The sequence below is a fragment of the Oncorhynchus nerka genome, linkage group LG14 (genome assembly GCF_034236695.1).
Source record: "Oncorhynchus nerka isolate Pitt River linkage group LG14, Oner_Uvic_2.0, whole genome shotgun sequence".
NCBI classification, from domain to species: domain Eukaryota; kingdom Metazoa; phylum Chordata; class Actinopteri; order Salmoniformes; family Salmonidae; genus Oncorhynchus; species Oncorhynchus nerka.
In genome coordinates, this window is record NC_088409.1 from 25,889,599 (window position 1) to 25,916,787 (window position 27,189).

Consider the following 27,189-nt stretch of genomic DNA (forward strand, 5'->3'; position numbering starts at 1 on the left):
TGAGTATAAGGTTGAGAGAGGGAGAGAAAGGAGTGAGTATACAGCTGAGAGAGGGAGAGAAAGGAGTGAGTATAAGGCTGAGAGAGGGAGATAAAGGAGTGAGTATAAGGCTGAGAGAGGGAGAGAAAGGAGTGAGTATAAGGCTGAGAGAGGGAGATAAAGGAGTGAGTATAAGGCTGAGAGAGGGAGATAAAGGAGTGAGTATAAGGCTGAGAGAGGGAGAGAAAGGAGTGAGTATAAGGCTGAGAGAGGGAGATAAAGGAGTGAGTATAAGGCTGAGAGAGGGAGAGAAAGGAGTGAGTATAAGGCTGAGAGAGGGAGAGAAAGGAGTGAGTATACAGCTGACAGAGGGAGATAAAGGAGTGAGTATACAGCTGAGAGAGGGAGAGAAAGGAGTGAGTATAAGGCTGAGAGAGGGAGAGAAAGGAGTGAGTATAAGGCTGAGAGAGGGAGAGAAAGGAGTGAGTATAAGGCTGAGAGAGGGAGAGAAAGGAGTGAGTATAAGGCTGAGAGAGGGAGAGAAAGGAGTGAGTATAAGGCTGAGAGAGGGAGAGAAATGAGTGAGTATAAGGCTGAGAGAGGGAGAGAAAGGAGTGAGTATACAGCTGAGAGAGGGAGAGAAAGAAGTGAGTATAAGGCTGAGAGAGGGAGATAAAGGAGTGAGTATAAGGCTGAGAGAGGGAGAGAAAGGAGTGAGTATAAGGCTGAGAGAGGGAGAGAAAGGAGTGAGTATAAGGCTGAGAGAGGGAGATAAAGGAGTGAGTATAAGGCTGAGAGAGGGAGAGAAAGGAGTGAGTATACAGCTGAGAGAGGGAGATAAAGGAGTGAGTATACAGCTGAGAGAGGGAGAGAAAGGAGTGAGTATACAGCTGAGAGAGGGAGGGAAAGGAGTGAGTATAAGGCTGAGAGAGGGAGAGAAAGGAGTGAGTATAAGGAGTGAGGGAGAGAAAGGAGTGAGAGAGGGAGAGAAAGGAGAGAAAGGAGTGACTATACAGCTGAGAGAGGGGGAGAAAGGAGTGAGTATACAGCTGAGAGAGGGAGAGAAAGGAGTGAGTATACAGCTGAGTGAGGGAGAGAAAGGAGTGAGTATACAGCTGAGAGAGGGAGATAAAGGAGTGAGTATACAGCTGAGAGAGGGAGAGAAAGGAGTGAGTATAAGGCTGAGAGAGGGAGAGAAAGGAGTGAGTATAAGGCTGAGAGAGGGAGAGAAAGGAGTGAGTATAAGGCTGAGAGAGGGAGAGAAAGGAGTGAGTATACAGCTGAGTGAGGGAGAGAAAGGAGTGAGTATACAGCTGAGAGAGGGAGATAAAGGAGTGAGTATACAGCTGAGAGAGGGAGAGAAAGGAGTGAGTATAAGGCTGAGAGAGGGAGAGAAAGGAGTGAGTATAAGGCTGAGAGAGGGAGAGAAAGGAGTGAGTATAAGGCTGAGAGAGGGAGAGAAAGGAGTGAGTATAAGGCTGAGAGAGGGAGAGAAAGGAGTGAGTATAAGGCTGAGAGAGGGAGAGAAAGGAGTGAGTATAAGGCTGAGAGAGGGAGAGAAAGGAGTGAGTATAAGGCTGAGAGAGGGAGAGAAAGGAGTGAGTATACAGCTGAGAGAGGGAGAGAAAGAAGTGAGTATAAGGCTGAGAGAGGGAGATAAAGGAGTGAGTATAAGGCTGAGAGAGGGAGAGAAAGGAGTGAGTATAAGGCTGAGAGGGAGAGAAAGGAGTGAGTATACAGCTGAGAGAGGGAGGGAAAGGAGTGAGTATAAGGCTGAGAGAGGGAGAGAAAGGAGTGAGTATAAGGCTGAGAGAGGGAGAGAAAGGAGTGAGTATAAGGCTGAGAGAGGGAGAGAAAGGAGTGAGTATAAGGCTGAGAGAGGGAGAGAAAGGAGTGAGTATAAGGCTGAGAGAGGGAGAGAAAGGAGTGAGTATAAGGCTGAGAGAGGGAGAGAAAGGAGTGAGTATAAGGCTGAGAGGGAGAGAAAGGAGTGAGTATACAGCTGAGAGAGGGAGGGAAAGGAGTGAGTATAAGGCTGCGAGAGGGAGGGAAAGGAGTGAGTATAAGGTTGAGAGAGGGAAAGAAAGAAGTGAGTATAAAGCTGAGAGAGGGAGAGAAAGAAGTGAGTATAAAGCTGAGAGAGGGAGAGAAAGAAGTGAGTATAAGGTTGAGAGAGGGAGAGAAAGGAGTGACCATTTTGACCCCCTTCACTGTAACTTTGGTCAAGGTTTGGTTGAGGTCAAACTCTTTTAATGCTTTCCTTTTCTATGGCTTGGATGATGGTCAGTAGAGATGCCCAATATTGATGACAACATTGTCCATCAACCTTTACCATATTTGCTTGTTTTCATAAGCCTATCTTTATGTATTACATAGTAGACCTAATAATAACTTTTTATATGAATCACTTGTCATACCTTTTGCTCAAAGCACTAGCTAAAAACAGTTACAAATATTAAATTGATTAAATATTGATTGATGACAGTAGTAATTATGTCTTACTATTCAACCCTCTGCCCTCACTCTGTCTGTCTTTCTCTCTATCCCTGTTTATACCTGTTGCTAACATGGGTCCTTTGTCTTGATCCTTTCTACATTCTGATTGTGCCCATATTTCCAGAAATGTGTCTGTACCTGGTATTAAAATGTGTCTGTTATCCGCCCACTGTGTATGCATTGTGACCAGATTACCTGGTCCCTTCCTTTATGCAAATTATTACACAGCTATTCTTTCAAAATGACATTTATTTATTTATTGTAAGACCCTGGCCAAACCCGAACGACGCTGGACCAATTGTGTGCCGCCCTATGGGACTCCCAATCACAGCCGGTTGTGATCCAGCCTGGAATCTAGCCCGGGTCTATAGTGGCGCCCCTAGCACTGGGATGCAGTGCCTTAAACCGCTGTGCCACTCAGGAGCCCACAATGTATGTCTGACTACTTCCGGAGGTGGGCATGATGATCTGATCCCAATCAGATCACAATGGGTCGTTTGGTTGTCTACACCTGTCAACAAATGTGGGCACAATCAGAATATGGACAAGACTAGGACAAAGGATGCATTTTAGAACCAGGTATAAACAGGGCTTCTGTGACTGTTCTTTCCTCCTGCCATTCAGTCTTCTTTTACAATCATTCACTCCATTATGATCATTACATTTTAATAGAGAATTTGTAGAGACAATTTTGTTGATCTTTTCCCTCGGTCCCATTCTTCTCTCGCCGAATTCTTCTCCCCTGTTCCCTCATCCCCAAGTCTATTTCTTTCTGCTGTTTCATCAGAGGGTGTAGGTGGGCCTAATGTTGCAAAATTTCAAGAACTTTCAATAAATTCCCTGGTTTTCCTGAAATCCTGATTGGACGATTCATGGAATAAGCAGGAAATCCTTCAAAAATATTTTCTGGAAAACCAGGGAATTTATTGAAAGTTCCTGGAATGTTGCAACCTTAGGTTGTACTCTTCTAGCACATAATGATCTTTGTAAAGACAGCACCTTTTTGCTCCTTGATGCACCGTCAAAGAAAAGAGATTGTCAATAGCTTTTACTAAATCCATGGAAATAATACTGTAGAATCTTGATTAAACTGATCCCATACTGATTGTGATGACGTCAGTGTTATTGGAGGTGTAACAATACAAGTCTCTTGGTTGGATTTCACTCACATTGGCATGCATTGATACTGTGTGTGTGTGTGTGTGTGTGTGTGTGTGTGTGTGTGTGTGTGTGCGCGTGTGTGTGTATGCGGTGCGATTCAGAGCAGTCGACTCTGAAGGTGGGGATTGGTGCAGGGTTGAAATACTGCAGGCCTTTATTATAATGCATGGCATACACACTGTGGAGCACTGGTTAAATAGTGTGTGAGTGTAACCGAGCTGCTTCACCAGCCTATGCTTGCCTGATACTTGGAGACTCGCGTTAGCTTCCTAATCTGATTCCTAGGCTTTAGCTCAGTGAGTCACAAGAATACAACACACCATGGGGTAATTTGCGTTGGTCTGTGTGTGTGTGTGTGTGTGTGTGTCAACTAGCTCTCACAGACTCACGTCAGAATTAGACGTTCATCCATGTTCCTCAAACATCAAATTTCGAAGTCAAACCAAATGTCAAACTGAAGGTTCATTTTAGGCATTACCTGCAGGAGCGTGCACTGCATTGCAGTGTAGGTCACTAAGCGATGAATTAAAACACTAGCCTCTCCTCTATCGTGGTACAAGCCACTACTGCCCAAGGGCAGTCTGATTGATCAGTACTGTGTGTGTGTGTGTGTGTGTGTGTGTGAAGGAAATGATGCAGGCCAAATGGCCAACAATCAATATACGTATATAAATATAAAATGTCTGTGCTGTCTAACTTCAAGGATGTTCTATCACACAGGAGTAAGTGCTAGGATTTATAGTGTGTGAATATTGGTGTGATGTGAACGTGTGCTATTATAGCCTTTGTGAGCACATATCTATAAACATGTGGTTCTGTGACGTCAGCTCTCTCTGTGTGTGTGTGTGTGTGTGTGTGTAGGTAGCAGTATGGGGTTGAGTGAATCTCTCTTTTCACCATCACCATTACTGCATGAAAGACCTGTCACTCTGCATTAGCTCTCTTCAGCTCCCCTTTTTCTGTGCGTGTGTGTATGTGTGTGTGTAAGATAGAGAGGGTGATGAAGAGAGAGGAAGGGAGGAAGGGAATGGGTAAAGACATTTTATTAAAGCCATTGAAGGTCATGTTTCAGTCAGTCCTCTGGTCGCCTGGTTCACACACAAATATGCACTGAATTAGAATAGTGGCGGTGTACAGGAACCACTGGCTATATGTCAACCTACAAACCAGACGTTGTTGAATCATGCCTCAGAAGATGACAGTATTTACAGCAGCAGTGTGTATTTGAGTCAAGGAGATGATGACATAATTCTTATCAGGCGTGGAAAACAGGGCATTTTACCTTCTGTGGTCTCGAATCACCATCTTACCAAAAATAGCCTACCGTTAACGTTTTTATCCCCTCCCCTCTATACAATTATGCGTGGCATCTCTCTCTCTCTCTCTCTGCGGAACTGTGCTACCGCAATGCTCATAACCCTGCATTTCTTTAGACAGCGGTGAAAATGGCCATCATATTCTGTTGTATGAAAAAAAAAAAATCCCGATGAATCTCCATCCTGCCGACCTTCAACAAAATATCGACATCAATAACACTCTTAACTTGGTCATGGCTAGCATGCAATTTAGGCGTGCACGCAACTGTCGCACATACACACACGCTCCAATAACCACGTGTAGAAAAATTATGATTGCCAAAAGACGGTGGTTTTAGCATCTGTGTTGCCCCAAACAGAAGAGCCCTGTTGTAGCCTACATGCACAGCAGCAAATGAATAGCCAGTTTATTCTGATTTTCGAGTAGTCAATCTTATCCGTTCACATCACTGAAGAGTTCCGTCGGATGCGACAAGTTGCTTACGTCGATGGCTCGGTGTGAGAGATAGATAGAGGAACGGACGGGCAGACAGAGCGAACTAGCACTCGCGCAACTGGAGGGGAGGGGGAGACGCATTCTCACGGAGTACACACACGCATTGGCTACATCTACTGTAGACAAATTCGTGTTTCACTGATGTGTCTGTGTATCCGCTGTATATCTGTTAAAACCATTTCATCATATGGCTGAGTTATGTTTAGTAGAGAAATGACATACAGTTTCTTACACGGTATTTTTTTCACGTAATTTTGTCTTATTACCCCCCTGTTTGTTATTTCGAGGCCGTTATTTTGTCGTCCACCCCCTCTCTCTCTTTTTCTCCCCATCTCCTTTTCCTCTCTTTGGGAGTGCGACGGTCTTCGAATAAGCTTCTGAAATAATAAGCCGGCAGGTAAGACTTGTCTATAAGACTATTTACATTCGGGGCTTGTAATATAGGTTATAATATTGGTCATTGTTTAAGTGCTTGTATTTGGTTTAACGAAAAACCAATCAATCGATGGCTATTTGCAAGCTACATTCTCCTGCCAATTCGTTTCACACTGCACACAACTTACTAAAACAGTAACAGACCATGAATGTAGGCAATTAAACGTCCAATTAATGTGCCTTTGTTCTGCAAATTACAATACAAGAGCAGAAATGATGCTTCGAATGCAACTACATATCCCTATAATATCGCGTTTGGGCGACAGCGCATCCATAGAAATCCGTTTATACAGGTGTTTAATATGCCTGTATGAGAATGTCCTGCACATTTTCAGTGTGTTTGAGGTCATAGTGTGTGAATGTGTCTTTGATCCTCAGTCAAACGAGTTCTCACGCACTATGCCGGTCGGTCGGTCGCGTAACACTAGGCGTCCATTTTCCACGGTGGAGGCAGTGCAGTTAGTGTGATGTGTATACTGTATTAATGAATGCACTGCGGTCCGCATCGCTGTATTTCAGTCTCTCCAGGCTCTCCGCCGCGGCTCTGTCCGTCGTGCTGTATCGAACATGTGTCTGTGTGGCATCGCTTTCATATCATCCATCCTTCACACTGTCTATCTCTGCCTGAATGCTCAAGCGCGCCAATAACTATGGAAGCCTATATTCGTTTCTTGCTGCAGCCTAAATGCACCGCATGATCTTATGGGCATGTCATTTGTGACCATCTTGTTTTGAGGCCTCTGCCTCCTCTCCCCAGAGGACCACCACACATGCCTTTTTTCTCTTAGATCCATACATAACTATTAAACCCACACATAGGTTGTTCAATCCTTAATTCTCCATAGGATTATGAAATCTGAGGTGGAATGGTGTGCCCCAGTGGTATTTCACATTAGTGGGTTTGAGTGACCAGAGTGCAGAACAGCATCTTTGGTATGACATGTAGCTCATAAGTATTTGTATTTTTTTCTCTATAAATGGCCATTTTCTCAGTTGTCACCAACATAGGCCTCTCTCTCTCTCTCTCTCTCAGCTCTGCTAGTCAGCTGTTCAATTCTTAGAATTAACAGGCATTCAATTCCAAGCAATGTTAGACTACATTTGGACTGGGAACCCTATTCCATTTGAAATGTCGGATTACTTGATGATTATATCATGCCATCACTCGGAATTCACCATCTTTCCCAGTAACCTATTTCTACACCTGCTACAGTGGCACATTATGTTATTCCACTATGTTGGCTGGAGGTGGAAGAATCATGGGGGATTTTGGAGCTGAACTGTAAGGCCATTCTGTCCATTGTATTGCTATGGTTCTTTCTGCAGCTCTGTTTTCTCCTGACCCCACAGCATCCCCCTCAGACATGCTCTCTGTATTGGTTGTTGTTATGTGATGATGTGTGTGATTGTCCAGAGGGCCCTGGCTCTTCCATGCATGTAGCCATCACTGCAGCTGCAGCACTGTCAAGAACCATGCCATTGCATCGTCTGACCTCTTGATGTAATAACGTAGTCCAAGTTGTTGGGATGATACATTTACAATCCACTGCAATATAGAGCTTTACATGATGGTCAAAAATCTTTGCATAATTACTTTCACCTGATTCATTTCTCCCAGAATATTAGGACTGCGGTCTGTTTCAAACACCCTTTCTTAAAGCAGCCCTGTAAGATAGAACAGGGATTCCCAAAGTTTTTCACTCTGGGCCCCCTTCCAGCATTGGGGAACATTGTGCGTTATAAATAGCTCGCTAAGTTATGCTATGACTGACATGACAAGAGGAACTGAGGATGCACTACCAAATTTTGAAATTGTACCTTGTGCATTCTACTATTACAACTTGAAAGAGTAAGTTTAAAGCCGGTCTGAGTTCCTTTAAAAAATAAATGTATAATAATAATAATTTGGGGGAGGGTGACCCCCCCCCCCATCGACCCCCTGTCGAACCCTCGCTCAACAGTTTGGGAACCACTGTGATAGAGCACCTATGGGAAGTTGAGCAAGCTGAATAGACGTGTAGACTGTGAGCTAGCTGGATAGACTTGTAGACCGTGAGCTAGCTGGATAAACTTGTAGACCGTGAGCTAGCTGGATAGACTTGTAGACCATGAGCTAGCTGGATAGACTTGTAGACCGTGAGCTAGCTGGATAAACTTGTAGACCGTGAGCTAGCTGGATAGACTTGTAGACCGTGAGCTAGCTGGATAAACTTGTAGACCGTGAGCTAGCTGGATAGACTTGTAGACCGTGAGCTAGCTGAATAGACGTGTAGACTGTGAGCTAGCTGGATAAACTTGTAGACCGTGAGCTAGCTGAATAGACTTGTAGACCGTGAGCTAGCTGGATAGACTTGTAGACCGTGAGCTAGCTGGATAGACTTGTAGACCGTGAGCTAGCTGGATAGACTTGTAGACCGTGAGCTAGCTGAATAGACGTGTAGACTGTGAGCTAGCTGGATAGACTTGTAGACCGTGAGCTAGCTGGATAGACTTGTAGACCGTGAGCTAGCTGGATAGACGTGTAGACCGTGAGCTAGCTGGATAGACTTGTAGACCGTGAGCTAGCTGGATAGACTTGTAGACCGTGACCTAGCTGGATAGACTTGTAGACCGTGAGCTAGCTGGATAGACTTGTAGACTGTGAGCTAGCTGGATAGACTTGTAGACCGTGAGCTAGCTGGATAGACTTGTAGACCGTGAGCTAGCTGGATAGACTTGTAGACCGTGAGCTAGCTGGATAGACTTGTAGACCGTGACCTAGCTGGATAGACTTGTAGACCGTGAGCTAGCTGGATAGACTTGTAGACCGTGAGCTAGCTGGATAGACTTGTAGCACATGTTGAAGCCACATTGAAAGCTGTTTGATTTATTGTCACTCACCAAACTGCTTCTCCATTGTGTGTTGATCATTGTTCTATGCAGAAAGCTAAAATCCATGCTACTACGCTGGTGTATTGGTGAGACCCAGTAAGATAAGGATCCATGTCAACTCAACCCATTGACTCTGTGATTTAACAGTGAGTGTAGGGCCTGCTACAGTTTGTGTATAGTACTAATCAAATCAAATTTATTTATATAGCCCTTCGTACATCAGCTGATATCTCAAAGTGCTGTACAGAAACCCAGCCTAAAACCCCAAACAGCAAGCAATGCAGGTGTAGAAGCACGGTGGCTAGGAAAAACTCCCTAGAAAGGCCAAAACCTAGGAAGAAACCTAGAGAGGAACCAGGCTATGTGGGGTGGCCAGTCCTCTTCTGGCTGTGCCGGGTGGATTATAACAGAACATGGCCAAGATGTTCAAATGTTCATAAATGACTAGCATGGTCGAAATAATAATAAGGCAGAACAGTTAAAACTGGAGCAGCAGCACGGTCAGGTGGACTGGGGACAGCAAGGAGTCATCATGTCAGGTAGTCCTGGGGCATGGTCCTAGGGCTCAGGTCCTCAGAGAGAGAGAAAGAAAGAGAAGGAGAGAATTAGAGAACGCATACTTCGATTCACACAGGACACCAAATAGGACAGGAGAAGTACTCCAGATATAACAAACTGACCCTAGCCCCCCGACACATAAACTACTGCAGCATAAATACTGGAGGCTGAGACAGGAGGGGTCAGGAGACACTGTGGCCCCATCCGAGGACACCCCCGGACAGGGCCAAACAGGAAGGATATAACCCCACCCACTTTGCCAAAGCACAGCCCCCACACCACTAGAGGGATATCTTCAGCACTAATCAACTAGTTGAATCCGGGGAGGAATCTAGGGAGGTCCCCCCCTTATTCTGAAATTGCATTTTAGTCCCCCCCCCAGTTTTATCATTGGAATGTGATAGAAAATGAGGCAACGGTGAGCTTTAGGACCATGTGGACGCCTCCGAGCGGTCGGGTAGACTGTTTGGAGTGTTTATCCAACTGGATACATTTTTGTTATATAAAACAAATGATGCCCCCCCCACTTCTAAAACCAAAGTTGGGCCCCTGGAATGAGGTGTGTTGTAAATCTGCAGGTCTCCCAAAGATAATCAATAATAGATACGCAGTACCCCCATAGATATTACATTTACATTGAACAGATAGTACAGTTTGAGATTTAATGTCATAGTCAATTTACGACAAACCATCGGGATCTTCTGACAATTAGACATCCAGGCCTCCATGCATCCAGCACGTGTCTTTAAAAGGCATGATATATAAGTGTTACGCACTAATTATTCAAACTTTTCTTAGGTGATTCATAGAAAGTGTAATTCTTTATGACATAAGTTTATAGAGGGCCCTATCAGCTCCACTTATCTGACTCTCAATCTGTCATCTGTTGTGCTCTTACTGTTCTGGTGTTACTGAGTGGTGTTACTGAGGCCTCTGCTCTGTCTAGCTCTGCTGCCTGCCTGGAGATCATTATAGGCCACTGACTATTGTCCTCCTTCCATCTCTGTTTGAGGACACTGTTTCCAGATTGCTCTGATGGAAGTGCTGGGTCATTCCATCTAGGACATGTGGCTCCAATTGGTTTCTGTTGGTAATCTTGGTGTTGGGCAGGTTTGAATATACGTTTTTGTTCAAAATTACAAATTGCTTTACATTGAAAGGGGGGAACTCACTTCATCCAATGTCAATGTGGAACACCCACTACCCAATGAGGAGCACTGGCCTAGGGGTAAAAGTGATATCAGCCAATTTATGGGTGACCTAGAACAGTTGGACAGAATATCTGAAACTCTTTTGAACATTTCCTCTTTCTTTTCTCCTTTCCATCTCTTTCACTACACTGTAATTCCAGTCCCAGGAAGGAATGATTTCCTCTTTCCCCCCGTCTCCCTTTCTCTCACTCCTTCTGTTTCTCTCTTTAGTGAAACGCAGTAGTTGAGTTCTGCAATGATCATCATTTCTGTCATGCAGCAATTGTTCAGAGGATCAATGCTTTTGTTGCAGGGCTGCCTTTTATGACTATGGTTCTGGGCTCCCATTCTTCTAACCAGCCTCTCCTTACCCAGTCTCTCATTAACCAGCCTCTCCTTAACCAGGCTCTCCTTACCCAGCCTCTCATTATAGTGTACCCAGTCTCTGCAATCTCTCCCCCAGTCTCTTCCCAGTCTCTCCCCAGTTTCCAACCAGTCTATCCCCAGTCTCTCCCCAGTTTCCAACCAGTCTATCCCCAGTCTCTCTCAATCTTTCCCCAGTCTCTCCCCAGTCTCTCCCCAGTCTCTCCCCAGTTTCCAACCAGTCTATCCCCAGTCTCTCTCAATCTTTCTTTCCCCAGTCTCTCCCCAGTCTCTCCCCAGTTTCCAACCAGTCTCTCTCCAGTCTCTCTCCAGTCTCTTCCCAGTCTCTCCCCAGTTTCCAACCAGTCTCTCCCCAGTCTATTCACAGTCTCTCCCCAGTCTCTCCTCATCTTTTTCCAGTGTCTCTCCAGTCTTGCGTCCCCAGTGTCTCTCCCCAGTGTCTCTCTCCAGTGTCTCTCCCCAGTCTCTCTCCCCAGTCCCTCTCTCCAGTCCCTCTCTCCAGTCTCTCCCCATTGTCTCTCCCCAGTCTCTCCCCAGTGTCTCTCCCCAGTGTCTCTCCCCAGTCTCTCCCCAGTGTCTCTCCCCAGTGTCTCTCCCCAGTGTCTCTCCCCAGTGTCTCTCTCCAGTCTCTCCCCAGTCTCTCTCCAGTCTCTCTCCCCAGTCTCTCTCCCCAGTCCCTCTCCCCAGTCCCTCTCCCCAGTCCCTCTCCACAGTCCCTCTCTCCAGTCTCTCTCCCCAGTCTCTCTCCCCAGTCCCTCTCTCCAGTCTCTCTCCCCAGTCTCTCTCCCCAGTCTCTCTCCCCAGTCCCTCTCCCCAGTCCCTCTCTACAGTCTCTCCCCAGTCCCTCTCCCCAGTCCCTCTCTCCAGTCTCTCCCCAGTGTCTCTCCAGTCTCTCCCCAGTCCCTCTCCCCAGTCCCTCTCTCGAGTCTCTCCCCAGTGTCTCTCCAGTCTCTCCCCAGTCTCTCTCCCCAGTCCCTCTCTCCAGTCTCTCCCCATTGTCTCTCCCCAGTCTCTCCCCAGTGTCTCTCCCCAGTGTCTCTCCCCAGTCTCTCCCCAGTGTCTCTCCCCAGTGTCTCTCCCCAGTGTCTCTCCCCAGTCCCTCTCTCCAGTCTCTCCCCAGTGTCTCTCCAGTCTCTCTCCCCAGTCTCTCTCCCCAGTCCCTCTCCCCAGTCCCTCTCCCCAGTCCCTCTCCCCAGTCCCTCCCCAGTCCCTCTCCCCAGTCCCTCTCTCCAGTCTCTCCCCAGTCCCTCTCCCCAGTCCCTCTCTCGAGTGTCTCCCCAGTGTCTCCCCAGTCTTTTCCCAGTCTCTCACCAGTCAAATGTGTCTCACGTTGTCTACTGATTGAGAGAGGATCAAGTCTTTCTATCAGCGCAGCCCATGTCTGCTTATAGTGCGAGCACATCATGCCTGCTCCACTTCCTCAATGCTTCTGTAGCCTGTCCTGAGGAAACACTGCTTATAGTGCGAGCACATCATGCCTGCTCCACTTCCTCATTGCTAGCTGTAGCCTGTCCTGAGGAAACACTGCTTATAGTGCGAGCACATCATGCCTGCCCCACTTCCTCATTGCTTCTGTAGCCTGTCCTGAGGAAACACTGCTTATAGTGCGAGCACATCATGCCTGCTCCACTTCCTCATTGCTAGCTGTAGCCTGTCCTGAGGAAACACTGCTTATAGTGCGAGCACATCATGCCTGCTCCACTTCCTCCTTGCTAGCTGTAGCCTGTCCTGAGGAAACACTGCTTATAGTGCAAGCACATCATGCCTGCTCCACTTCCTCATTGCTAGCTGTAGCCTGTCCTGAGGAAACACTGCTTATAGTGCGAGCACATCATGCCTGCTCCACTTCCTCATTGCTAGCTGTAGCCTGTCCTGAGGAAACACTGCTTATAGTGCGAGCACATCATGCCTGCTCCACTTCCTCATTGCTAACTGTAGCATGTCCTGAGGAAACACTGCTTATAGTGCGAGAACATCATGCCTGCTCCACTTCCTCATTGCTATTCCCACTGCTTTCACTGGGAGTCTGGACTGCATCACCACTTATTATGCTGCACAGAAGTTAACACACTTGAAAAATGCAACACGGCATGTAGAAATATTTCATTTGTTAATTACTGTTCACATAACAATGTCCATTACAGGCTAGAACACTTTACAATGCAATAAGATGCCGGTAGCTTCCAGTTTTGTAGGCTAACTTTCATTGCTAGCTTACAAGTGAAGCTAACATCAATTCACTACCATAGTACCTTTTTTTGCAAACTATTGAGCAAAATATTGATGATTTCAATCAGACAATTATTTTTTTTGATTGTTTTTTATAAGATAAGTTTAATGCTAGCTAGCAACTTATCTTGGCTCATTGCAGCCACAAGGTCCTTTTGACGCTGCACTCGCGTAACAGGTGGTCATTCTGGAGTAAAAATTCTGGTATCGTGACAACACTAATACACATCTACTTTGACAAAACAAATGTAACTAAGGCTGGGAATGTCAATACAATCAAACTAGCAAGGGCAATGATCACAAGCCATAATCATAATGTGATAATGTGGCTAGTATGCTAGTGGATCTATTTATGTATCAAGCTAAAAACACAGGGCCTAACTTTAGCTAGATAGCTAGCTAGTTAGCTGCTAAGGAGGACGTCATGTCATTGACAGAATGGGTGAGTGACTTTTTCTCCTCGTATCATTTTTCGGTGGCTACACAGCTAGAGATGCACGTGTCATTTGGTTAGCTAGCAAGAAATGTGAACAGCTTTTGTAGCTAGCTAGGTATGCTGAACAACTGTTATCCAGTTAGCAAATTCACTCTGGCTAGCTATCTACTCCGATTTTAGACCACTCTTGTCTTAGTGTGCCAGAGTGAAGAATAACTGATGAATTTACGAACGTGCAAGACCCTCTGAATATGACTGGTGTTAGTAAAAAATAAAAGTCATAGTTAGTCACGAACACTCTAGATAACATGTAAACAGCCTAACCACCTCTGCTAAGGCGAGTAAAATGGTCAGTGAGGTGTTTTCTCATTTGTGTCTGGAAGTAGCTAGCTAGCAAGCTAGCCAACTTTCGCCAGTTAGTTGGGTGCTTGGTTGGGACAACGCATGCATTGGCAGGCAAGCTGCAGAAAGATGAGCAGGCTGCAATTATCCGTCGTTTATCAGTGCAATTATGACAGCCATCAAGTTGAAAAGGATTGAGGATTTATCTAATGTTCCTTCATTAGATATTAGCTAACCTTGCTTTGGCTAGCATTAGTTGTTGATCTTGTAGTTGTTGATATGCATATAGGCAAAGATAGCCTACCTTTTTATGGTTGTTTGATCAATAGAACTGTAGAGTTCCCAAATGTAAGAGGACTCCCATGGTATTTAGATACATATTTGCAGAAATCCAATCAGTAGACGACGTGAGTCTGATAAAACAAAATAGAACTATTTGGCCATAATGACCATTGTTATGTTTGGAGGAAAAGGGGGGAGGCTTGCAAGCCGAAGAACACCATCCCAACTGTGAAGCATGGGGGTGGCAGCATCAGATGTGGGTGCTTTGCTGCAGGAAGGACTGGTGCACTTCACAAAATAGATGGCATCATGAGACAGGAAAAGTATGTGGATATATTGAAGCAACTTCTCAAGACATCAGGCAGGAAGTTAAAGCTTGGTCGCAAATGGGTCTTCCAACGGGACAATGACCTCAAACATACTTCCAAAGAACTGAAAAGGCGTGTGCGAGCGAGGAGACCTACAAACCTGACTCAGTTACACCAGCTCTGTCAGGAGGAATGGGCCAAAATTCACCCCCAACTTATTGTGGGAAGCTTGTGGAAGGCTACCCGAAATGTTTGACCCAAGTTCAACTATTTACAGGCAATGCTACCAAATATTAATTGAGTGTATGTAAACTTCTGACCTACTGGGAATGTGATGAAGGAAATAAAAGCTGAAATAAATCCTTCTCTCTACTATTATTCTGACATTTCACATTCTTAAAAGTAAGTGGTGATTCTAATTAACCTAAGACAGGGAATCTTTACCACGATTTAATGTCAGAAATTGTGAAACTGAGTTTTTAAAGTGTATGTAAACTTCCAACTTCAACTGTATATACAGTCGTGGCCAAAAGTTTTGAGAATGACACAAATATTAATTTTCACAGAGTTTGCTGCTTCAGTGTCTTTAGATATTTTTGTCAGATGTTACTATGGAATAGTGAAGTATAATTACAAGCATTTTATAAGTGTCAAATGCTTTTATTGACAATTACATGAAGTTGATGCAAAGAGTCAATATTTGCAGTGTTGACCCTTATTTTTCAAGACTTCTGCAATCTGTCCTGGCATGCTGTCAATAACTTCTGGACCACATCCTGACTGATGGCAGCCCATTCTTACATAATCAATGCTTGGTTTGTCAGAATTTGTGGGTTTTTGTTTGTCCACCCTCGTCTTGAGAATTGACCACAAGTTCTCAATGGGATTAAGGTCTGGGGAGTTTCCTGGCCATGGACCTAAAATATCAATGTTTTGTTCCCCGAGCCACTTAGTTATCACTTTTGCCTTATGGCAAGATGCTCCATCATGCTGGAAAAGGCATTGTTCGTCACCAAACTGTTCCTGGATGGTTGGGAGAAGGTGCCCTCTGAGGATGTGTTGGTACCATTCTTTATTCATGGCTGTGTTCTTAGGCAAAATTGTGAGTGAGCCCACTCCCTTGGCTGAGAAGCAACCCCACACATGAATGGTCTCAGGATGCTTTACTGTTGGCATGACACAGGACTGATGGTAGCGCTCACCTTGTCTTCTCCGGACAAGCTTTTTTCCGGATGCCCCAAACAATCTGAAAGGGGATTCATCAGAGAAAATGACTTTACCCCAGTCCTCAGCAGTCCAATCCCTGTACCCTTTGCAGAATATCAGTCTGTCCCTGATGTTTTTCCTGGAGAGAAGTGGTTTCTTTGCTGCCCTTCTTGACACCAGGCCATCCTCCAAAAGTCTTCGCTTCACTGTGCATGCAGATGCACTCACACCTGCCTGCTGCCATTCCTGAGCAAGCTCTGTACTGGTGGTGCCCCGATCCCGCAGCTGAATCAACTTTAGGAGACGGTCCTGGCGCTTGCTGGACTTTCTTGGGCGCCCTGAAGCCTTCTTCACAACAATTGAACCGATCTCCTTGAAGTTCTTGATGATCCAATAAATGGTTGATTTAGGTGCAATCTTACTGGCAGCAATATCCTTGCCTGTGAAGCCCTTTTTGTGCAAAGCAATGATGACGGCACGTATTTCCTTGCAGGTAACCATGATTGACAGAGGAAGAACAATGATTCCAAGCACCACCCTCCTTTTGAAGCTTCCAATCTGTTATTCAAACTTAATCAGCATGACAGCGTGATCTCCAGCCTTGTCCTCGTCAACACTCACACCTGTCTTAACGAGAGAATCCCTGACATGATGTCCGCTTTTGTGGCAGGGCTGAAATGCAGTGGACATATTTTGGGGGGGATTCAGTTCATTTGCATGGCAAAGAGGGACTTTGCAATTAATTGCAATTCATCTGATCACTCTTCATAACATTCTGGAGTATATGCAAATTGCCCTCATACAAACTGAGGCTGCAGATTTTGTGAAAATTAATATTTGTGTCATTCTCAAAACTTTTGGCCACGAATGTACATCACCTGTGTTTTCCTGTCATGGAAATGAACTAGCTGGTGTATTGTATGATGTGGTGGTGCTGTATATCAGTGTGATGAATCAGCCCTATGGTATCAGAGACATAAAGCCACTCTGCCTGTGTAGAGTCACTGAGTGTATAGAGCAGAGATAAAAGACTTCACAGAGCCGCCTCTGACTGTCATGCTCAGTGAACAACAGTCACACAACATGGGCCTGTGTGTGTGTGTGTGTCCTTGTGTGCTTGTGTGTGTATGCGTGGGCCCATGACAATGTAGTTGGCTAAAGCACTTTCCATTGATCTACTGTAAAGTGATGGAGTGTTAATGGTTTAGATGTTTAGATGATGTATATATTGACTGTGTATTATGCTCGTGTGTGTGTGTGTGTTTCTGTGTGCATGCCCACATTGCTGTTGTTTCTGTTGTCTCTGTATCATCCGATGAGACTCCTCTTAGGCATATAAGACTCCATTTCGCAGTGTAAAAGTGCTGATCAGTGGTCATATAAGACTCAGTTTCACAGTGTAAAAGTGCTGATGAGTGGTCATATAAGACTCAGTTTCACAGTGTAAAAGTGCTGATCAGTGGTCATATAAGACTGTTTTACAGTGTAAAAGTGCTGATCAAAGGTCACATAAGACTCCGTTTAACAGTGTAAAAGTGCTGATCGGTGGTCATATAAGACTGTTTTAAAGTTACACCCGCCCCGTCCTGAACTTTTCCTAAATAAGTTTATTCAACACACAGTGCCTTTGTTAGAATTTCCATAACTAAGCAGTTTTAGGAGGACATGTCATCCCCCCCCCCTTTCTTCACCCAACAGTTGGCTGCCATCTGACAATGGCCTACTGTACACCTAAACTGGATCAAAACTCATTTCACACATAGGCCTATAATAATAGGTGTAGCCTAAAAACAAGTTTAAATTGACAATAGTCTGATGGGTGACAATATTATCAATTGCCTTGTGAATGAAGAGATTGCAGTGCAGTATGGGTAATTGACAAAGGGAACAGAGCTCACCAGAAAAGCAAATTAAAAAGCAAATCATCCTTCCTGCAGGTACGACATTTTGATTTCATAACCAATTGGAAAGAGCAGGTTAGAATGTTTCTAAAACACATACTGTACATTTGCCAAGCAACTCTTAAAATTAAGGCAAGGGCTCTATTTCAAAATGTTGAATATTATATCCGCTATTCCATGCGATCTATAATTGAGCACTTGCAGCAGCGTAGCCATATCCAGTAAGCACAGACTAGTAACATAATACATGTTCAAATATGCTGTTCTGTTCATTTGAAATACAATACATTTTGTAAGTTTCTTAAGACCTTCCTTAATGAAATAATAATGCATTTCTTTGTGATGGTGTAAAACACTTGAATTGTTTTTTACACCCTACAGTAACATTAACAGATGAAAAACATTTGTTACCGAAGACCTTCATTAACATAACCAAAGGATTCTTTTTGCAATAGCATATATGAAATGTATATATTAGGCTTTATTAGGCTGAATGCATTGGCTCAGAAGGGGATTGCTCAATGTTCATAGTCAGAGTAGAGAAACACAACATTTTGTACGACTCCGGGTCCAAATACTACAAAGATCCAGCAAAAAAAAGGACTATATTTCAGGTAAAATAACAACCCAACGTTCATCTTCCAGGACATTTAGTTAGCAACATCAAGCTAGTTAAATGTCCATGAGTCTTTCATGTGTGTTTGACATGCTCCCAAATGAATTGGTTCACAGTTGGTTTTGCTATTTTAACCTGTGTGTCATCTGGTGTGGATAGAAAATCAACATGTGTGCGATGGGGCATGTGGACAAAATTGGTTGCACAAAATAATTTCTCAATGAATTAACTACATTTTCAATGCATGTCCTTTATCGGCCAAATTAAAATGTGTCCCTACGTAGCATCTGTAGATTAGAGAGGCACAGTCCAAGGGGGGCAGTGCTGTTCAACCAAACCTGTATTCCAGTATTTCGGTGATAAGACAGAGATATAGCATTACTCTTCCAGGTGCTGTTTGATTGATGTGCTCTGTGACTAAATGCTTTCCACTGGGTGACACAAAAATGAATCTCAACTGCTTATATAATTTGTCTTTGTCTCTGCATGAACATTTTACTCTATGCATGTGCGCACATGTGAGTGTGTGCGTGCATGCATGCATGCGTGCGTGTCCGTGCATGCAAGCATGTAAGTGCGTGTGTGTGTGTGGATGTCTGTCCGTGTGGAGCCTTGCTCAAGGTGCCAGCTGTGTAGACCCAGGAGTGAGGACCGTGCTCAGGTGTTCCAGCTCAGCCTCCTCCTCCTGCCAGACTCTCATCTGCAGCCTGATCTTACACACAACCCTCCCTGCTCATAATGACTGTGATGCTTTCAGTTGGTCTGCGTGTTGGATGTTGATAATGTTGTTGTAGTCTTATGAGCCAGGTGTCTAAGCTTCCTGTTTCTGTTCTCAGAGACTTGGCTGGTGAATGAGACTAATGTCACAGAGAAGCTACAGACACAGAACATCTGTTAGTTTGTCTTCTATTCTCTGTTATGTTCTGATGTATTTTAGTCTATTGCTTCTATTGTGTTGTCATTTGAGTCCTCATGAGGAATCTATTTTCAGTGCCTATCTATATTTGTATCATTCAGGGATGCAATCATGCCAACATCATAAGTAGAATTACTTTAACAGTGTGTCTTAGTAGATTTCGTCCTCCTCCCTTTGTCACGGATTCCCCCGGTACTGCTGCTCATTCTGTGCACCAGTTCCGGAGGTCTACGTCACCGGACTCTAGGCGTCACTGAACTGTCTCATTGTGCACACCTTATTCCAATTCCCCTGATTAGTAATTGTATATATGTGCCCTCTGTTCACCATTGTCTTGTCGGTTATTGTTCCCATGTCCGTCGGTCTTGTGAGTACCTGAACTTCGTTGTTTCGGCTTTCGCGCTGCGTGTATTGTGTACACATTATTACAGGTCTCGTCCTGTGTACTCATTATTACAGGTCTCGTCCTGTGTAGTGTTATTACGGGTCTCGTCCTGTGTATTGTTGTTACGGGTCTCGTCCCGTGTATTGTTGTTACGGGTCTCGTCCCGTGTATTGTTATTACGGGTCTCGTCCTGTGTATTGTTGTTACGGGTCTCGTCCCGTGTATTGTTGTTACTGGTCTCGTCCTGTGTATTGTTATTACGGGTCTCGTCCTGTGTATTGTTGTTACTGGTCTCGTCCTGTGTATTGTTATTACGGGTCTCGTCCTGTGTATTGTTGTTACTGGTCTCGTCCTGTGTATTGTTGTTACTGGTCTCGTCCTGTGTATTGTTATTACGGGTCTCGTCCCGTGTATTGTTGTTACTGGTCTCGTCCTGTGTATTGTTGTTACGGGTCTCGTCCCGTGTAGTGTTATTACGGGTCTCGTCCTGTGTATTGTTGTTACGGGTCTCGTCCTGTGTATTGTTATTACGGGTCTCGTCCCGTGTATTGTTGTTACTGGTCTCGTCCTGTGTATTGTTGTTCCTGGTCTCGTCCTGTGTATTGTTATTACGGGTCTCGTCCTGTGTCGTGTTATTACGGGTCTCGTCCTGTGTAGTGTTATTACTGGTCTCGTCCTGTGTATTGTTGTTACGGGTCTCGTCCTGTGTATTGTTATTACGGGTCTCGTCCCGTGTATTGTTATTACGGGTCTCGTCCTGTGTATTGTTATTACTGGTCTCGTCCTGTGTAGTGTTATTACTGGTCTCGTCCTGTGTATTGTTATTACTGGTCTCGTCCTGTGTATTGTTATTACTGGTCTCGTCCTGTGTAGTGTTATTACTGGTCTCGTCCTGTGTATTGTTATTACTGGTCTCGTCCTGTGTATTGTTGTTACTGGTCTCGTCCTGTGTATTGTTGTTCCTGGTCTCGTCCTGTGTATTGTTATTACGGGTCTCGTCCTGTGTCGTGTTATTACGGGTCTCGTCCTGTGTAGTGTTATTACTGGTCTCGTCCTGTGTATTGTTGTTACGGGTCTCGTCCTGTGTATTGTTATTACGGGTCTCGTCCCGTGTATTGTTATTACGGGTCTCGTCCTGTGTATTGTTATTACTGGTCTCGTCCTGTGTAGTGTTATTACTGGTCTCGTCCTGTGTATTGTTATTACTGGTCTCGTCCTGTGTATTGTTATTACTGGTCTCGTCCTGTGTAGTGTTATTACTGGTCTCGTCCTGTGTATTGTTATTACTGGTCTCGTCCTGTGTATTGTTATTACTGGTCTCGTCCTGTGTAGTGTTATTGCGGGTCTCGTCCTGTGTAGTGTTATTACGGGTCTCGTCCCGTGTATTGTTATTACTGGTCTCGTCCTGTGTATTGTTATTACTGGTCTCGTCCCGTGTGTTTATTAGAGGTTTAACCTTGCTCTTTTGTTTGGGTTACATCCCTGTGTTTTTGTATCCGTGTTTGTTTTGGGCTTCGTCCCCGTGCCTTTCATGGCATGTTGTATTTTTGGATGGAGTATTAAAACCCCCTATTATGTATTCCAATCATTTATACAACGTGACACTCTTATGGAACACAGACGAAGGTCCTGAGAGGTTGACGCATATAGTTGGACATGTGATTCCAAACCTTGGGACTATAAGGTTCTAGCTGACATTATATGGTTCTTCATAGATGGTTTAGATGGTCCTCTCTGCATAAACCCATTTGAACGTGATGCTATAACGTTCTATCTTCAATCACAAGCCTGAACAAATACACATGGACCAATCAGAACTAGAGCTCGACCGATTAATCGGAATGGCCGATTAATTAGGGCCGATTTCAATTTGTCATAACAATCGGAAATCGGTATTTTTGGGAGCCGATTTGCCGTTTTTTAAAATATAATTTTATACCTTTATTTAACTAGGCAAGTCAGTTAAAAACACATTCTTATTTTCAATGACGGCCTAGGAATGGTGGATTAACTGCCTCTTTCAGGGGCAATATGACAGATTTTCACATTGTCACCAACGCAATAACGACCTCCCTCTCTCTCGTTGCACTCCACAAGGAGACTGCCTGTAAAGCCAAGGTAAGTTACTAGCTAGCATTAAACTTATCTTATAGTCACTAGTTAACTACACATGGTTGATGATATTACTAGATATTATCTAGCGTGTCCTGTGTTGCATATAATCTGACTGAGCATACAAGCATACAGGTATCTAAGTATCTGACTGAGCAATATTGAAGACTCATATTATAAAAGGAACCACCAGCTTTCATATGTTCTCATGTCTGAGAAAGGAACTTAAACGTTAGCTTTCTTACATAGCACATATTGCACTTTTACTTTCTTCTCCAACACTTTGTTTTTACATTATTTAAACCAAATTGAACATGTTTCATTATTTAATTGATTTTATTGATGTATTATATTAGGTTAAAATAAGTGTTCATTCAGTATTGTTGTAATTGTCATTATTACAAATAAATCTAAAAAAAATCGGCTGATTAATCGGTATCGGCTTTTTTGGTCCTCCAATAATCTGTATCGGTATCGGCGTTGAAAAATCATAATCGGTCGAGCTCTAATCAGAACATACACTACCGTTCAAAAGGTTGTGCTCACTTAGAAATGTCCTTGTTTTCCATGAAAACATACATGAAATTAGTTGCAAAATGAATAGGAATTATAGTCAAGACGTTGACAAGGTTATAAATAATGATTTTTAATTTAAATAATAATTGTGTCCATCAAACTTAGCTGTCCTTCAAACATATGTTGCAAAATGGAGTGATAGCCTTCCTTCTTCGAGATCCCTTTTACCCTGTACAAATCTCCCACTTTGCCACCACCAAAGCCCCATACCATCACATTGCCTTCACCATGCTTGACAGATGGCGTCAAGCACTTTCATTTTTTTGCGCCTCACGAATGTCTACTTTGTGATCCGAACACCTCAAATGTAGATTCGTCTGTCCATATCACTTTTTCCCAATCTTCCTCTGTCCAGTGCCTGTGTTCCTTTTCCCATCTTAATCTTTTATTTTTATTGGCCAGTCTGAGAAGTATTTTTCTTTGCAACTCTGCCTAGAAGGCCAGCATCTCGGAGTCGCCTCTTCACGTTGAGACTGGTGTTTTGCGGGTACTATTTAATGAGGCTGCCAGTTGAGGACTTGTGAGGCGTCGGTTTCTCAAACTAGACACTAATGTACTTGTCCTCTTGCTCAGTTGTGCACCGGTGCCTCTAACTACTCTTTCTATTCTGGTTAGAGTCCGTTTGCGCTGTTCTGTGAAGGGAATTGTACACAGAGTTGTACAATATCTTCAGTTTCTTGGACATTTCTCGCATTGAATAGCCTTCATTTCTCAGAACAAGAATAGACTGACGAGTTTCAAAGAGTTATTAAAAAAGTTCTTTGTTTCTGGCCATTTTGAGCCTGCAATCGAAGTCACAAATGCTGATGCTCCAGATACTCAACTAGTCTAAAGAAGGCCAGTTTTATTGCTTCTTTAATCAGAACATAATTGCAAAAGGGTTTTCTAATGATAAATTAGCATTTTAAAATGATAAACTTGGATCAGCTACCACAACGTGCCATTGGAACACAGGAGTGATGGTTGCTGATAATGGGCCTCTGTACGCCTATGTAGATATTCCACAAAAAATCTGCCGTTTCCAGCTACAATAGTCATTTACAACATTAACAATGTCTACACTGTATATCGGATCAATTTGATGTTATTTTAATGGACAAAAAAAATGTATTTAAAAAACAAGGACATTTCTAAGTGACCCCAAACGTTTGAATGGTAGTGTATGTCTTTGCCTTCTCCCTCTAAGTATGGGCTAGGCTAGTCTAGCTAGCAACAATGGCACATAAGCAATAAAACAGTCAGAAATCTTAAAATAAATGATGCTGTCACGTCGTTGTTCAGTGATGACCAATTAATCTAATGACCATAATACATGTCTTAATGTATTTGAGGATGTGTTGACTCTCTCTTGGTAGAATAGTGCTGTTGAATTATGTATTCAAATAGATACAGTCTTCTTAAAAACTGAACATGTGGAATTCAGAAGTTTCAGATAGAACCTTATGGTTGAACCCAGATTGACATTTCAGAGCCACAAGGTTCCATGTGCGATTGCACCCCCCTAAAAAACTGATTTACAAATGTCTCACGATTTTGATACTCTGCACTTCAGGTACCTTTAAGATGAGGACCCTAATGGGTTATAAAAAATGATTCACGACAAGAATGTTTTGAGGTCTGGGATGTGAAAACTTTGATGCTCAATATCTCAGAATTAGAGTATGCTTTGTGCAGATAGAGCCTTGTAGTCCCAAGGTCATGAATTGCCTCTGAACTCTGTGAATCTCTAACTGTGGTGTGTGGGCTTTAGGCTGGGCACCTTACTGGACAGAATGTTCCCTAGCGTGTTCACTCTCCAGTCACGTACAGATGTAGGACCTTCATTTGAGACCGTTTGCTACAGCAGGAACATAATCCTACAGCATCAGGAAATGTGAATTATTATGTGGATTATAATTAATGGACATTTTTGTAGGGGTTGATCCATTTTTCATAAGGGAAATCAAGTCTGAAATTTCCAAGTGGGAAATACAAACTTCAGAAGCCTTTTTAAACCTTAAATACACGTTTTATATGTCCTTCATAGCAGGAAAGTTTTCCTGCACCAGAGTGATCAAATTAAGATCCTACTTCTGTAGACCTTCTGCACTTCACGTGTGTGAGGAAAGTTATCATAGCCGTCATCATTTATTCAAAGAGCAATTTGGTAGTTGATCTATGCAATGAATAGCTAATACTGTAGCTGCTAAAATATCCATATCTCCTTTGTGATTTATGGGGCTGTTTTTGGAAGGAGCGGTTTATGTTTTTACTTTTCATATTCGTGAAGGTGATCTGTGGTGTGATTAGGATCCACTTCACATCACTAATTCTTATTCGGTCATAAATGCAAAGACAACACTTCTTGTCTACAAAGACAACACTTCTTGTCTACAAAGACAACACTTCTTGTCTACAAAGACAACACTTCTTGTCTTGTCTACAAAGACAGCACTTGTCTTGTCTACAAAGACAACACTTGTCTTGTCTACAAAGACAACACTTGTCTTGTCTATAACGTTATATTGGATTATAATGGAATCTACAGAGAAACATTTTATTCTACCTCTCTCCCCTTCTCTCTCTCTAACTCTCTCTTACTCACTCTCTCTCGCTCTCAAACTCTCTCGCACCCTTCCCTCCAATCTTCATTGCCCATAATTAAATGACAGTAGACACAGGGGAGCTGAGGCTAAGGGGAATAACTCAGCAGCTTTTTAGTAAGGTCATTCACTAAATACTCAGAGGCACGGGATAAAATCATTTGGTTTGTGTTTAAGGTCACACACAACCACTCCCGCTCTCTATACCTCTCTCTCTCTCTCTCATGCACAAACACACACACACACATGCAATTGGACACAGCCACAATGGTTAAGAAGAGTTTTTGAGAGGCATTATCCACCCAGTGAGAGACAGGAACACTAGTAAAGGGGGTTATCTATAGCACAACGAAAGAGATGAGGGGGTCATCTATAGCACAACGAAAGAGGGGAGGGGGTCATCTATAGCACAACTAAAGAGATGAGGGGGTCATCTGTAGCACAATGAAAGAGATGAGGGGGTCATCTATAGCACAACGAAAGAGGGGAGGGGGTCATCTATAGCACAACTAAAGAGATGAGGGGGTCATCTGTAGCACAATGAAAGAGATGAGGGGGTCATCTATAGCACAATGAAAGAGATGAGGGGGTCATCTATAGCACAATGAAAGAGTGGAGGGGGTCATCTGTAGCACAATGAAAGAGTGGAGGGGGTCATCTGTAGCACAATGAAAGAGTGGAGGGGGTCATCTGTAGCACAATGAAAGAGTGGAGGGGGTCATCTGTAGCACAATGAAAGAGTGGAGGGGGTCATCTGTAGCACAATGAAAGAGTGGAGGGGGTCATCTGTAGCACAATGAAAGAGTGGAGGGGGTCATCTGTAGCACAATGAAAGAGATGAGGGGTCATCTGTAGCACAATGAAAGAGATGAGGGGGTCATCTGTAGCACAATGAAAGAGAGGAGGGGGTCATCTGTAGCACAATGAAAGAGATGAGGGGGTCATCTGTAGCACAACGAAAGAGACGAGGGGGTCATCTGTAGCACAATGAAAGAGACGAGGGGGTCATCTGTAGCACAATGAAAGAGATGAGGGGGTCATCTGTAGCACAATGAAAGAGATGAGGGGTCATCTATAGCACAATGAAAGAGATGAGGGGTCATCTATAGCACAATGAAAGAGTGGAGGGGGTCATCTGTAGCACAATGAAAGAGTGGAGGGGTCATCTGTGGCACAATGAAAGAGTGGAGGGGGTCATCTGTAGCACAATGAAAGAGTGGTGGGGGTCATCTGTAGCACAATGAAAGAGTGGAGGGGTCATCTGTAGCACAATGAAAGAGTGGAGGGGGTCATCTGTAGCACAATGAAAGAGTGGAGGGGGTCATCTGTAGCACAATGAAAGAGTGGAGGGGGTCATCTGTAGCACAATGAAAGAGTGGAGGGGGTCATCTGTAGCACAATGAAAGAGTGGAGGGGGTCATCTGTAGCACAATGAAAGAGATGAGGGGGTCATCTGTAGCACAATGAAAGAGATGAGGGGGTCATCTGTAGCACAATGAAAGAGAGGAGGGGGTCATCTGTAGCACAATGAAAGAGATGAGGGGGTCATCTGTAGCACAACGAAAGAGACGAGGGGGTCATCTGTAGCACAATGAAAGAGACGAGGGGGTCATCTGTAGCACAATGAAAGAGTGGAGGGGGTCATCTGTAGCACAATGAAAGAGTGGAGGGGGTCACCTGTAGCACAATGAAAGAGATGAGGGGGTCATCTGTAGCACAATGAAATATATGAGGGGGTCATCTGTAGCACAATGAAAGAGACGAGGGGGTCATCTGTAGCACAATGAAAGAGACGAGGGGGTCATCTGTAGCACAATGAAAGAGTGGAGGGGTCATCTGTAGCACAATGAAAGAGTGGAGGGGGTCACCTGTAGCACAATGAAAGAGATGAGGGGTCATCTGTAGCACAATGAAAGAGGGAGGGGGTCATCTGTAGCACAATGAAAGAGATGAGGGGTCATCTGTAGCACAATGAAAGAGATGAGGGGTCATCTGTAGCACAATGAAAGAGATGAGGGGGTCATCTGTAGCACAAAAAGAGGGGAGGGGTCATCTGTAGCACAATGAAAGAGATGAGGGGGTCATCTGTAGCACAATGAAAGAGATGAGGGGGTCATCTGTAGCACAATGAAAGAGTGGAGGGGTCATCTGTAGCACAATGAAAGAGATGAGGGGGTCATCTGTAGCACAATGAAAGAGTGGAGGGGGTCATCTGTAGCACAATGAAAGAGATGAGGGGGTCATCTGTAGCACAATGAAAGAGTGGAGGGGGTCATCTGTAGCACAATGAAAGAGATGAGGGGGTCATCTGTAGCACAATGAAAGAGATGAGGGGGTCATCTGTAGCACAGATCACTTTATGAGAGAGGGGGACAGATCGCTTTAAGAGAGAGAGGGACAGATCACTTTGAG

The 27,189-nt window shown here is 44.0% G+C and overlaps 1 protein-coding gene across 1 annotated transcript in view; it reads left to right on the forward strand.

The window, feature by feature from the left end:
- Positions 1-5,520: 5,520 nt before the first annotated feature.
- The window catches only part of LOC115115903 (voltage-dependent calcium channel gamma-4 subunit-like), a 42,522-nt gene continuing 20,853 nt past the window's right edge, over positions 5,521-27,189 (forward strand). Inside the window, exon 1 of the mRNA XM_065027108.1 lies at positions 5,521-5,845. The gene's annotated coding sequence lies outside the window, so the exon portion shown is untranslated. The remainder of the gene's footprint in view (positions 5,846-27,189) is intronic.